At 46.4% G+C, this 14,458-nt stretch overlaps 1 non-coding gene across 1 annotated transcript; it reads left to right on the top strand.

The window, feature by feature from the left end:
- Positions 1-3,551: 3,551 nt before the first annotated feature.
- On the top strand, positions 3,552-3,624 carry TRNAF-GAA (transfer RNA phenylalanine (anticodon GAA)). Its single transcript has one exon. It is a non-coding gene; the product is annotated as a tRNA-Phe (tRNA).
- The last annotated feature ends 10,834 nt before the right edge of the window (positions 3,625-14,458 follow it).

Below are 14,458 nucleotides of genomic sequence, written 5' to 3'. Positions count from 1 at the left end.
CAAATCCCCAGTTCCTCCTGTGAACCTCCACAGGTTTTAGGGGACGCAAAGCACTGTGTTATCCCTGCCCATCACAGGGGTGTGGCCTTAAGGACATGACTTTTGTCATGGGAGACAGCAGGGGCAGAGAAGGGAATCAAACAGCAGGGAATTGAGTATCAATACACCACCAACCCAACGTGCCTCCTGGCTTTGGTTAATTTAAAGAGAGATATGAAGGAAAAGCCCTATGAGGAGAGGTTGAGGAAGCTGGGGCAGTTAAGTCTGGAGAGGAGGATGCTCAAGGGAGACCCTCTCATTCTCTTCCAACTCCCTGGCAGGAGGGGAGAGCTGGGGGAGAGTCAGGCTCTTCTCCCGGGAACCAGCAGTAGGACACAAGGGTACAGCTCTGAGCTGTGCCAGGGGAGGGTTAGGTTGGACATGGGGAAGAAGTTCTTTGCAGAGAGAGGGATCAGCCCTTGGAATGGGCTGCCCAGGGAGGGGGTGGAGTCCCTGTCCCTGGAGGTGTTGCAGCAGAGCCTGGATGTGGCATCAGTGCCATGGGCTGGGTGCCAAGGTGGGGTTGGGGCACAGGTTGGACTCGATGATCTCAGGGGTCTTTTCCAACCTTGTTGATTCTGGGATTCTGGGATTCTCTGAAAAAGGGCAGGAGGGAAGCCAGAGGCCCTCAGTGTTGACTTAAAAGGTGTTCAGGTTCCTCGAGCTCTTTGGGAACTGGTGGCATCTGGCTGTGGGTGGACACCGGTGACTAAGGAAAGGTGTTTTGCAGAGCTCCAGCTGGTGAGGAATGAGCTGTGTGAGGGAAACACAAAGCCAAGGGGTTTCCATTGGGTAAACAGTCTGCATTTGGAATGCTTTGTATGAGAATAAACAGCCTGCCCAAAGCAACCTGCCAACTTCCCATCAACACTATGTCCTTTTAAAGCACTTTTTTTTCTTTTATTTCTAACAGCTTCACATCCTCCCAGGCAGGATCGTGTGGCAGTTTTGGAATCAATGAGGCATTTGGCATTTCCCTCTCACCTTGCCTGCCTTTGGGTTGGCACAGCTCCACAGCCCAGGTTTTGTGCCTGTGGATCTCTCTTGCTGGAATATTAAAACAAATGCCACCGTGGCTCATCCTGGCTGGAGGGAGGAGAGGGGGCAGGGAAGTCTCTGTGGCTCATCCTGGCAGATGAATCATGAACTCAGAGGGACATTTTGGAGGGTCAGGGCAGCCACCACCTACTAAGAACAAGGACAGAGCCACAATCCAAGGCCAGACTCCTTCACAAAAGGTCACTCACTCAGGGGGCATTCCCAGGGACCTCTGTACCATCCTAATCAGTACAAATACTGGAATATGCTTTAAATACTGATCTCATGCCCAGCAAGTGGCATCTTTAAGTGGGAGAAAGGCCAGAGCTCTCATGTCCAATGTGATAACCTCACCTTTGATTACTGGGGCTTTGCAGGTCTGAGGGTGTCACACTGTTACCCCCCAGTAGCTTAGGAAGGTCCAAGAAAAAAACTACCATTTAGGAGTTGGAGCTATTAAACTGTATTTTTGTAGCACTCCAAAATTTACACTGAGATAACACAGGTTATGACGCAGGGGGGAAAGCAGAGGGGCAGCACTGATCTCTTCTCCGTGGTGGGCAGTGACAGGAGCTGAGGGAATGGCTGGAGCTGTGCCAGGGGAGGGTTAGGTTGGATATCAGAAAAATGTTCTTCATCCAGAGGGTGGTTGGGCACTGAACAGGCTCCCCAGGGCAGTGGGCACAGCACCAAGGCTGCCAGAGCTCCAGGAGTGTTTGGACAACGCTTTCAGGCACATGGTGGGATTCTTGGGGATGCTCCTGTGCAGGAACAAGAGCCGGATTGATGATCCTTGTGGGTCCCTTCCAACTCAGGATATTCTATGATTCCATGTTTCCAGGAGTGTGCTGGCCCTCAAATTATCAGAGTGATCAAAAATATCCTACTTCTACCAGGGAAGTGTCTCCAACCAAGTTGCTTCAAGTGGAATCCAATGGTGAAGGAGCCAAAGGAAGGCAATTCCACAGGATCACAGATGACAGGCCCATGAATTTGGTGATGACCAGCCCAAGGACCGCTTATGAGCTGTGGCTCCTAAATAAGACTGTCTAACACCCCATCCCACTGCATTTTGGAAATTTCCAATGATGAGGACTCCACCACCTCCCTGTGGAGGTTGTTCCACTGATTGAAAAAATTCTTTGTTATATCAAGATGAAAACTTTCTGACATGCCCACATTCAATTCATGCTCCCACTGTTTGGCAGAAATATGTGACTCTAATTAGTCAATGCTCATTAAGGGAAAGACTTTATTTCAGAAGACTCCCTTAATTTTTCACTCATTATTTGGGGGCAGGGGGAGCAGGAGGTTTATTTATTTAATTAGCTTAGACGTAGGGGGTTTAAGTGCTCATCAAGAGGTGTAATTAAGCCAAAGGCACTTGCTCCAGGCACAGATCTCCAGAGTCTGAGAAGACAAGGGACAGGCTGATTGGTCACAGCCTGGAATCAAGGAAGGAGTCCTTAAATCCCAGCCCTGTGCAAACCAAGATGCAGAGGAGTTTTCCTTTGGAATGAAAAGGGTTTGTACACGGCTTTAGCCGAGCGGGAAGTGCCAGAGGCCCCCGTCTGCACTGCTGCCCATCCCAACATCCCCAGGGTGCCGGGATGTCGCTTCCAGACTCTCAGACAGCGAAGGAGCGGGGACAGTAGTGGGACCGCTTTGTCTGTCCATGAGCACTGCTGCCCTCTCCCGGCTCCAAAGCAGATAAAACCAGAGGAATTCGGCTCGGGAAGGACGGCAATGACAGCAGGGAGTGCAGGAATACCGGGGGTTGGGGGGGGTGGGGGGGTGGAATGCACAGCCCGCTGACGATTTTGGGGCAAATCCACGCTGCCTGCAGATGCTCCCCCGACATCCTCACAGCCACTGAGGTCCTGCAGAGCGGCTCCTGCTTCCCGGGGTTTTGTCACTCTGCAGGGATCATGGAATGGTTTGAGGTAGAAGAGACCTTAAAAATCATTCAGTTCCAATGCCTTGCCATGGGCAGGGATGCCACTCATTATCCCAGGTTGCTCCAAGCCACATCCAACCTGGCCTTGAACACTTCCAGGGATGGGGCAGCCACAGCTTCTGTGGGCAAGGGATGGCAGGATCTGTCTGTAGAGGGCACCCAGGCTATTCCCAGCTGGGGAAACAGGGATTTCAGGTGTTTCTTCATGAAAATCAGACTTTTTTTGACCTTTCACAGATTTGCTGGAGGTTTTGCATCCCTGTCAAGCACTGGAGCTTTGCAATGACTTCTCTTTTCTTCTGCCAACAGCCACTGTGTGCCCCAGAACACGTGTTCATACGCTGACAGGGAGGCTGTGTTGGCACCTTGGGCCCTTGCTTTGAGCCCAGTCTGTCTCCATCCTGTTCCCTCAAACAACTTCTTTGTTTCCCAAGCCAAAATCAACTAAAGGCTGCCCAAAAAGGCTGAAAGATCATCATATTTCAACAGGTTTTGTGACAATTGCAGCCCCAACAGGGCTGAAGTAGCTCAGCTGGGAGAGCGTTAGACTGAAGATCTAAAGGTCCCTGGTTCAATCCCGGGCTTCAGCAGGGTTTTCCTGCCCTTTTTGTGTGCCCAGGGCTGGGATTCCAGTACAACAGACACAGGGACAGGTGGGAGAGAGTCCATCAAAAGGCCAGGAAGGTGATCACAGAATGGGAAAGGTTGGAAGGGACCACAGCAAGTCATCCGGTCCAACCTCCCTGCTCAAACAGAGCACAAGGCAAAGGATTGTGTCCAGATGGTTCTGGAACATCCCCAGTGAGGGAGGCTCCACATCCTCTCTGGGAAACCTGTTCCAGTGCTGTGGCACTGCATAGCAAAGTAGTTCTTCCTCATGTCCAAGTGGAACTTCCTGGGCATCAGTTTGTGCCTGTTCCTCTTGTGCCATTGCTGGACCTCTCCCCTGAGCAGAGCCTGGTCCATCCTCTGCCCCCTCCCTGCAGACATGGACAGACAGGGATGAGGTCCCCTCTCAGCAACTCTTTTTTGGAACTGAACATGTCCAACTCTCTCAGCCTTTCCTCCCAAGAGAGATGCTCCAGTCCCTCCATCATCCTTGTTCCCCTTTTCTGTTGTTCTCCTCTGCTGCTGAATCTCTACAACTGCAGGCCAAGGGCTAGAAGACCAAAGAAAATGAGCTGGCATTTGTTCTCAGTCCTGAATCCAAGTGTCTTACAGAGATTTTGTCCATATGGACAAACTTTCACCCTCCCTTTCCCCCTCAAACCAGGGACTCACATCCCTGTCACTTCCTGGGAATCGTCTGGCTTGAGCCAACTTACAAACTAGGCCAGAACATCAACAGGGAGAGCTTGACATGAAAAAAAAAACTTTACAAAACATCCTGAAAGTTTTTCTTGCAGTGCTGGAAATGTGGAAAGTCTTACTTGGGTCTGACAAGATGTTGGCTCAGAAAAATCATACATTTGCTGAGCTGTGAACATGATTCCCGGGGAAAATGTGCTCACTCCTCAACTCACATGGCATCTTCACATGGAACTTCAGGTGGATCTGTGAGTCCTTTGGAAGAGAGAGGATCTTCCCAACAAACTGACCTCATGCAGGCAACTTGAATAACTCAATCTTGGAAAGCCCTCAGCTGAAAGTCAAAGGGGTGAAATTCTCTCCCTCACCTTTCTTTTGCAAGGAGAGAAATGCCAGCAATATTTGAAAATAAGCAGACAGCTCCACTAAACATATTTTTATCTGAAGTCAAGCAACTAATGCAAAGTATCCTACACACACTTGAACCCTGCTGGAGGAAGGCCAGTCCAAAGGGAAGACAGCGCTTTAAAATAGAAGAGAGGCAAGTGGAGAAATGGTAATTAATCACGTGAAGAACGAAAGAAAAATCAAAGGTCAGTTCTGAAAACTGAGGAAAGCATCCAAAACCAATTAAGGAACGCTTAGAGTCTGAAGCCCTTTGTATGCAAAGTCTGCATCTCTAGATGAGTCATCTCTCCAGCCTGCAAACTTCGTATTTTTCCTCTCCAAGTGCCTTTCCAGGAAGGTACCTTCACCAATCCCAAGCACAACTTCTCCCAGCCCACCTGCTCCTCCAAGCAGCTTGGAAACGAGGGGAGCAAAGTCATTCCTGCAGCGGATACGAAGACTTGGAAGAGCTGCAGAGCTGCCCATGTCTAATGGTGGGTCAGCTGAAGCCAAACCCATCTCTCCCTGGGTTTTCTCCTTTACTCACCAGCCCACAGCAAATGCCAAGTGCTGCTGTTCCTGGCGGAGCTGCCGACAGTCGTGATTCCTCGGAGCTGAAAATAGGAACGGTGCTGGCAGCAGCTGATGCTTTTGCTCACAGCTCCCAACTGAGTGGGCTCCCTCCAGAAAGCAGATGGCCAGGGAGGAACTCCAGCAATTTGCTACAAAACAGCCCCAAAGTCCCCCTTCTCCCACTGCTCTGAGAGCTCAGCATTTCATGACATCTAGTGGGCAAGGCAGAAACTTGTGCCGAGAGGAATCCCTTGGAATGCAGCGAGTGAACTGGCCCCAGAGAAGGAGAGAGGTGGAATTAAATAAGGAAATAAAAAAAGACAAAAAAAAAGAAGCTGATTTCCTCCTTTGAGCTGATTTCCTCCTTTGAAAGAGTTACAATCCCAGCAGAAACTCTGGGGGGAGACAGGGAAGGAAAACAACATTATGGAGAGAACAAGTGATTTGAGAAAGATCGTACATCAGGTCAGCCCCATAAAGTCAGTTATATTCAACCCTGGCCCTCTTCTTCAGCAGTTTCTCCTGCCTCCTGGAGAGAGGAAACCTGAGCTCTCTTAGCAGGGACATCACCCAGAAGTGCCAGAAAAAGGAGAAAATTTCCTCAGAGAAACCTGTGGATCTATTTTATGAGGAAACCAGGAGTTATCTAACAGGGAAAGTGTGACAGTGGAACACGTCACCGAAGTGTGAGATGTGAACTCCTCAGGACAAGAAAGACATTGAGGAGCTGGAGAGTGTCCAGAGATGAGAATGGAGCTGGGGAAGGGGCTGGAGCACCAGGAGCAGCTGAGGGAGCTGGGAGGGCTCAGCCTGGACAAAAGAAAGCTCAGGGGGGACCTTCTTGCTCTCTACAATTCCCTGATGGGAAGTTGGAGCCAGGTGGGAGTTGGTCTCTTCTCCCTGGTAACAAGTGACAGGATGAGGGGAAACGTCCTCAAGTTCCATCAGGAGAGGTTTAGGCTGGATATTAGGAACAATTTCTTCACTGAAAGGCTGGTCCAGCCCTGGCACAGGATTCTGAGGGCAGTGGTGGGGTCACCATCCCTGGAGACATTTAAAAGATGTGTAGATGTGACACTTAAAGACATTGTTTCACGGAGGACTTGGCAGTGCTGGGTCAACAGTTGGACCTGATGATCTTGGAGGTCTTTTCCAAGCTTAATGATTCTGTTTCCAGATTCCTGACTTGGGCATCAGAGACAGCCTGAAAACAACTAAAATCACCTGCCCACTCAGAGTTTGGGAGCCATTTTAGATTCATCTTCCCTAGTCTAGACACTATCCTTAGCATGGGGTGCCTTGTTTACTAAAAAGACCAAATTCCCTCAATTCCTTTAAAAATAACCTACCTCTTTCCATTCATTTGGAGGAACATGTCAACATCTGGCCAGATGAAACCCATCTCAATGGACCAGAGCATCCAGATCTACCTGTTCTTGGGTTCTCTGCAAGTTTTAGCACAGGGCCCCACTGTCTTTCACTGAGATATTTGCAGAACTCAATAGATGGAAAAGAAAACACTGGAATTCAAGAGGGATTTGCAGGTCTGTGGCCCTCCAGTGTTTTGCAGTTGAGTGTGAGGGGAGAGATTAACCCTGATGCTGCCAGGGAGGTTTCTGAAGTCTTCATTCTGAAGGATGAAACCAGTGATGAGGTAACGAGATGAAGCAAGAGAGATCCAGTTGCTTCAAGGATCCCACTGTGTGTTCATCACATCCTGGGCTTTCTTTCCTGCTCTGTTTTATCCCTCTATGTCTAAATATCCCCTCTCCCTTTCCAGTGGCTCTAAGACACATTCACCTCTTTCCTGCTCAGAGAATTACTCACCCCATTCTCCACTCTCCTGTGAGAAGCAGAGTGAATTTATTCAACTTGCAAAAGACAACTTTTGTTGCCTCTGCCCAAAGATTTTCCTCGAACCACCTAATTGAAAGAATCCCAGGAGCTCCTGTTTGCTTTCAGAGATCACCTCACTGATTGCTGCTGTGTTGCCTTGCTTTGCTTTCCTGGCTGTGCCTTCCCAGAGCTGTTTCCGTTCCAGGATTTCTGAGTCGTGGAAGAAAAGGAAAAAAAAAAAATTAAAGAAAATAACTTTCTCCTTTGAGCCAAGCACAAATTAGGCAACTGAGCAGACAGAACTGATCCAGGGGAGAGTGGATTTGTAATCTAAATTACCGTGGAATAAAAGCACCGTCCTCCCTCTGTTCTTTAATTTAAACATTGTTTCCCATTCTTCTTCCCTTTCTGTTAGACTAATTTGGTCTGAGGGCAAGGAAATCTCGTTTGCATGTTTTAGAGGACATTAATTACAAGTCCTTTCCCTTCAAGCCCTGGTACTCCCGCACTGACTGGGAGCTTGGTGTGTCTGCAGCCCCGGCTCCTCAGGGGGCCCTTAATTATTGAGCCCATTGAGCTGTACCTGAGTAACGAGCTCGGGAGTGAGCGGTGCCTCCCTGGGGGTCTGGCTGGAAGGAGAGGAGGGGCACTGGGATGGGGATGAGCCACAGAGCAGCAATTCCAGTTTAGGAGGAGGTGTGAGTGTGAGAAGGACAGAGCAAGTGTCATAGAAGCGTAGAACCATAGAAACATAGAACCAGAGTCATAGAATCATGGAATCACAGAATGGTTTGGGTTGGAAGGGACCTTAAAGATCACTTAGTTTCAACCCCCTGCCATGGGCAGGGACACCTTCCACTAGCCCAGGTTGCTCCAAGCCCCGTCCAACCCGGCCTTGAGCGCTTCCAGGGATGGGGCAGCCACAGCTTCTCTGGGCAACCTGTGCCAGGGCCTCCCCACCCTCACAGGAAGGACTTTGTCCCTAATATCTAACTAAACCTACTGTCAGTTTGAAACTATTCTCCTTTTTCCTAGATTATCAGTCTTAATAAAGCCAGGAGGCCCTGGCACAGGTTGCCCAGAGAAGCTGTGGATGCCCCATCCTTGGAAGTGTCCAAGGCCGGGTTGGATGGGGCTTGGAGCAACCTGAGCTAGTGGGAGGTGTCCCTGCCCATGTCAGGGGGGTTGGAATGAGATGATCTTAAAGATCCCTTCAAACCCAAACCATTCTATGATTTTATGATTGAAGTGCCCTAATCCTGTCCCAGGCACAAAACCCAACCAACCAAGCATGAAATGGGTCACTCCAAAAGTATAATAGAGCAAAAGATTGACTTCTAGGCTTTGGGAACATCAGTTGAACTCTTCTTACAAAGCGTTTCTTGGGATGAACTGGGCTGAGTCTGCTCCCCTTGGATGATCCAGATCTTATAAATGAGTTTGGGCTCATTTTGAAGCACAAAAATATTCAAGCTCTCCCTTTCTTGCAGAGTTCCTGGGCTCTGGTTATTAAATCCTTCAGTGATGCTGGTGTGGAGTGGATGAGTCTGGACATTAGGCTGGGCCTGGAACCCAGCCTGATCCAATGTGTGGATTTTTGTGCTGTAGGTCATAAGAGATTTCAGTTCCTTGGGAAAACAGTCCCATCTGAAAAGTTCCCTCTCAGCACCTTGACCAAACCATTTGAGAGACAGGCCAAGCCAGATGGAAGGTGTCCTTAGAGGTCATCAGCTCAATCCCCAATTTAAAGAGCTCTTCCTGTGCTCCATTCTCCTCATTAGAAAGTTTTTCCTGAGTGTTTGGTGCCACTGACTCCTGCCAATCCTCCTCCAGAAGATGGCAGGAGGCTGGATTTGCTCCTCAGTGCATCTGTCTCATGGCACTGACAGCAAACCTTGGATGTTATTTCCAGAGGTTTGTTGTGGCAGGGAGGGGAGGGCTGGAGGCCATTCGTGTGGCTGTCTGTGAACAGCAATGAAATTTAAGCCTCTGCTGTGTTATATTTATGGGGTGTTTCCAGATGCCGAGCGCAGAAATCATTTGCTTAATAAATAATCCAAATAAACAGATTTTCCAAGTGCCTTGTGCTCACAGCCCAGACAGCCACACACTGAGTGACAGCCTGCCAGGGAGCTGGAGGCTCTGGAAGAGCTCTGTTTTCATGGAATCGTTAAGGTTGGAAAAGACCTCCAAGATCATCAAGTCCAACCTTTGACCGAACACCACCAGTCCCACTAAACCATATCCCCCAGTGCCACATCTCCTCATTTTTTGAGCACTTCCAGGGATGGTGACTCCATCACTTCCCTGGGCAGCCTGTTCCAGTGCTTAACCACTGTTTCAGTGACGAAATTTTCCCTCCTATCCAACCTGAACATCCTCTGGTGCAGCATGGGGCCATTTCCCCTTGTCCCGTCGCTTCTTACCTGGGAGAAGAGACCAACCCTCACCTCACCACAACCTCCTTTCAGGGAGTTGTAGAGAGCAAGAAGGTCTCTCCTGAGCCTCCTCTTCTCCTTTTTGAGGTCTTCCTCAGTAACGAGTGACTAAGGGATGAGCAATTCCTTTTCCAGCTGGAAAAGTTTTCCTCTTTTTTCCAGAGACCCATCAAGTACCACAGAGGACACCGAGTAGAACATTATACTCAGTGCTGCAAGATGTGGCTTCAGTGTCTTTAGGCAGTGGAGTTACCTTGGGAAAGTTATCCAGGGTACTAAAACCTGAGAGATTTAACATCCATTGTCAAACATGGGAAGAGGCTGCCCAGGGAAGGGGTGGATTCACAATCTCTGGAAGTGTTTAAAAACCACATGGATGTGGCACTTGAGGATTTAGTGGTGAACAAGGTGGTGGTGACAGTTGGACTTGATCATCTCAGAGACGTTTTCCAACCTTTTTGATTCTATGATTTGAGCTGATCCTCCAGGACCCTTTTTCCTCTTTGCAGAAGTTGTTGAGTCAGTTAATTGGCCTGATCATTGTTTTGTGGAACTGTTTGAGGTGTCTCAAAGGATCCTACATGTCTGTAGGAGGGGTTGGATCTCCTCTTGGTTCTCTGTCCTGTTGACCAGCAATATGTAGATGTATTAGATGAGTTGACTAAGTTTCAATAAATACTGGTGCCAAGGTCACACACAGTAGAATGTGGAGAACTAGATGACCTTGAAGGTCCCTTCCAACTCAAACCATTCTGTGATTCTATAATTTATCTCATCCTAAACTAGACAGGGACATTCCCACCCTAAACTCCATTCAGTTTGTTAATTTGATTGTCTTTAACCATAATGAGAATGAAGATAATTAACCAGATGCAAACAACTAAGGCCCAGACACCCAGAGCTGTGCAGATGCATCCCACTCTTCACTTGGGCCTCGGTTTCTTAGCAGGAAGAGGAGATTAATCCCACTTTTTTATGTTGTAAGGCTAAAGAAAAATGTCAGGATATTCAACAGCAGGAAAATGAGGTTAGCAGTGAGAGCTTTCCTTTGCTGTGGCTTCATGGCACTAGTTGGGAGAACACCCCAGTTCTGGCTAAGTTTAGGCAGATAAAAACGGATTTTAAGGCATTTTTTCCTCCTCGTATTCTCATCCTGGACGGAGTTTCAGAGCAGAGCTTTTATTCCCTTCTGTGCCCTCAGATAGAACATTGTTTCTCCATCCATATGGATGGAGAAAGAGTCATGTCAGCAGCAGAGTGACAGGAGGAAATGGATAATAAATGTTTTTACATGAGCTGTTCCAGCTCTTGCTGCAGTGGAATCATTCCAGGAGACAGCAGCAGCAGCACAAAGTGATTTGTAAGAGCATGTCCTGGGACACTCAAAACCAAAACATATGTTAACACAGGGACAGGAGGACTTTAAATGCTTCTCTTTAAAGTCCTTAAAGTTTAAAGGAGTGTGGGACAGAATAAGGAGACAGAGGTTGCTGAGAGATCCCTGGAAAAGTGAAGGATAGCAGAGAGAAAGTAGGAAGACTGAGGAAATAAAAATAGAGGACTTTTTTTTTTCTATAACATTTGTGTCTAGTGCGTAGCCTTTCTTCTTCTGTTTTAGTTAAACTTCTAGAGTCCCCCAAAATGGAGGAATCTTCAGTGCATCCAGTGGATTTTATATCCAAAATTCAACATTCACTGGCTCCAGAGGAAGCCTTTGGTGGCTTGTTCAGATGGAACCTCTACATAAAATAGAATAGTTTAGGTTGGAAATCACCTTTTGAGGAATCTCATCCAAAACTCTGTTCCAAGCAGGGCCAATGGCTTTTCCAGTCAAATTTTTATATTCCCAAGAGTTGAGATCCATCTTCTCTACATCCTCCCCTTAAGGAGTTTCATGAAGTAATAAGATCTTCCCTCACCTTGAATCTGAACACACCTTCTTCTCCCACCTTCTCCTCCTAAATCCTCATGGTCCAGCTCTCCCAACCATCCTGGCTGACCCACCTCAGTATCCCAGTGTCTTTTTTGAACTGGAGAACCCAAATAGGTCCCAAATAGAACCCAAATAGAGAAATGCCCATGTTCCTCCTTTGATCCATAAGCAGCAGTAGGTCAGGAATGTGTCTGAGTCTTTCCAGGGTTATTCCAAGTTAAGGATGTCACAGTGGAAGGTGTGACCAGTTCCTGGTGTCTTCCCTGCCCTCATGGCCTTGTCAAATTCCTGGCAATGAACAGCAGCTCCTGTTGACAGTGCCATCCAAAAGGCCAAAAACCTTTTAAAATTTGCTTATAATTAATTTTTCAAGTCCCTTTAATACATGTTCATTATCACTTGGCCCCCCTGACACAGGTTAGAACCTGAAGGAATTGAAATTAGTGGATGTTTTAAGGATCATTCATCACTGATCAGCAGAAGCCACGGGATGTGTCAGGAGCAGTTTCCTTCACAGCGGGAAAGAGAGGGAAGAGAAAGTTCACACTTTAAACTTCCACTTCAATAGACTTAAAAGCCAGATTACATCGAAATAGGTGGTTTTTTTCTCAGCTTGAGACCCGAATGCAGAACAAAATAATTTGATTTCGTCTTTGGAGGCACATCCCACGGAGTTATTCAGCAAGGAAAACACGTTGGCTGTTTTTCCTCTATCTGTGGGTACACACATGTAAGGGTGTGTGGACGTCCTGCCTTCAATTCAAGCCATTAAATGAGTTGTCAGAGCTTTTTCCATGCCCTGTTCCCAAACTGCCTCATCCAGGGGTGATCTCCTGACTCCGCTGACGTCAATCCGGGCTTTTGCAGTGGCTTCAAAGGAACGGGGTGAACTCAGGGAAGGAGAAATGTTCCTCAATTCCCCACTGGGACGGGGACAGGCACCTTCATGTTGCTCTTTCCACCACCCTGAAGAATCCAGGCTGCTTGTTTATCCCAAGCTTGGCTAATTCCCACCCACAACAACCGGTCCAGGAGCACTCTCAGCGTTTTTTAGGTAGCCAAACTCTTGTCTCTGACCAGTGAAGGGTGAATGTCTCCTTCTCTGGGTGATTAGAACAAAACTAGTGACAAGAGGAAAGCTAAAAAATATGGAAGAATTTCCTGCTGGCTGGAGTGTCTCTCTAATTAACTGTTTGTGTTCCATAGAATTCTGTCTTGAGGGAGAAAATAGTCAAATCCTGGAGTTTTTTTTCCTAATTTTTTAAGTTGAGTGGTCATACCTATATAAGTCCTTCTATGTAGATTTTCATTAGTAGAGATAAAATGAAAATGAATATAGATAGATAAATATAGATAATAATAATAAAAATATAGATAAAATAAATAAAGATAAAACGAAAATAATATGAAAATTGCTGAGTAAATTACAAGGGTCAGTGATAAAATTAATTACTTTGGATGTCTCCACGTTTTACATCCATTGTGTCTTGTCTGCCAAGAACACTTGGAATATTCACAATTGGGACAGTTTCTTGAACTCAGGTGATTAGAGAGAGTGACATCCAATGTCATTCAGGTATTGAATTACAAATTGTCCTACCTTGGTATGGAATTTTGCACACAGAACAAAAAATTGCACTTCCTGAAGACTGAATTTCTTCTTTCTTTCTTTCTTTCTTTCTTTCTTTCTTTCTTTCTTTCTTTCTTTCTTTCTTTCTTTCTTTCTTTCTTTCTTTCTTTCTTTCTTTCTTTCTTTCTTTCTTTCTTTCTCTCTTTCTTTCTTTCTTTCTTTCTTTCTTTCTTTCTTTCTTTCTTTCTCTCTTTCTTTCTTTCTTTCTTTCTTTCTTTCTTTCTTTCTTTCTTTCTTTCTTTCTTTCTTTCTTTCTTTCTTTCTTTTTCTTTCTTCCTTTCTTCCTTTCCTCTTTTCTTCCTTTCCTCCTTTCCTCCTTTCTTCCTTTCTTTCTTCCTTCCTTCCTTCCCTCCCTCCCTTCCTCTATCCCTCCTTCCTTCTCTCCTTTCTTTCTTTCTTTCTTTTTCTTTCTTTTTCTTTCTTTTTCTTTCTTTCTTTTTTCTTTCTTTTTCTTTCTTTCTCCCTTTCTTTCTTTTTCTCTTCCTTCCTTCCTTCTTTTGCTTTCCCTCTTTCTTCCCCTCTTTCTTTCCTTCTTTCCCTCTTTCTCTCTTTCTTCCCCTCTTTCTCCCCCTCTTTCTTTCTCTCTCTCTTTCTCTATTTCCCTCTTTCTTTCCTTCTTGGGAAAACCAAAGCATCTTCTGCCAGCAATTTAAGGAATATTTTGGGAATCACTCAGGCTCCAGGAGATGAGTTTTGAGTGAAAAAACATCTAAGAAGATAAAAGATCCTGTGCAGTGAGAACTGATCACTTTGCCCCACTGATAAAAGAAATACCTTTTCTTTCTTGCCTCTTTCCACACTGGCCACCAAAGAGAAAAGCTGGGAATACAGGCTGGAATTATTTGTGCTTGTATAATCAAGCCACATCTATGCAAAATTACTTCTTAATGACTCATCACCCTGCACTGTTTGTCTTCTCCCGTGGCCCAGCTGACTGAGAGGAGTTGTTAGACCTCCCATCCCTCCCAGGCAGCCTCTATAAACATGAGTTTTATTAGCTGTTTATAAATTATATCAAAACACATCAGGCAACCCGTGGCTGGGAAAGAACAGCCATTGCTACATGTAATAAATAACAGAGCACGGGATGAAAACGGATATATACATTTTAAAGTGCACCTGAGGCACATTAGAGTCATTGCATAATATGTTTTGACTTAATAAGAAGATGCACTTTGTGTAAAGATGGTGCTTAAACTGCCTTTCCCTGACTGATTTATTAGATGTAAATGTTTACACATCCACTGTGTATCCTGGGGCTTGTATGAATAAAGTCAAAACAACCTTGGGGGTGGGAATGCATTTCAGTGGGTATGGAA

This window comes from Manacus candei, unplaced genomic scaffold, assembly GCF_025592945.1.
Source record: "Manacus candei isolate 608988 ecotype Guabito, Panama unplaced genomic scaffold, ASM2559294v1 h1tg000148l, whole genome shotgun sequence".
Taxonomy (NCBI): domain Eukaryota; kingdom Metazoa; phylum Chordata; class Aves; order Passeriformes; family Pipridae; genus Manacus; species Manacus candei.
This window is presented reverse-complemented; position numbering and strand designations above follow the sequence as displayed.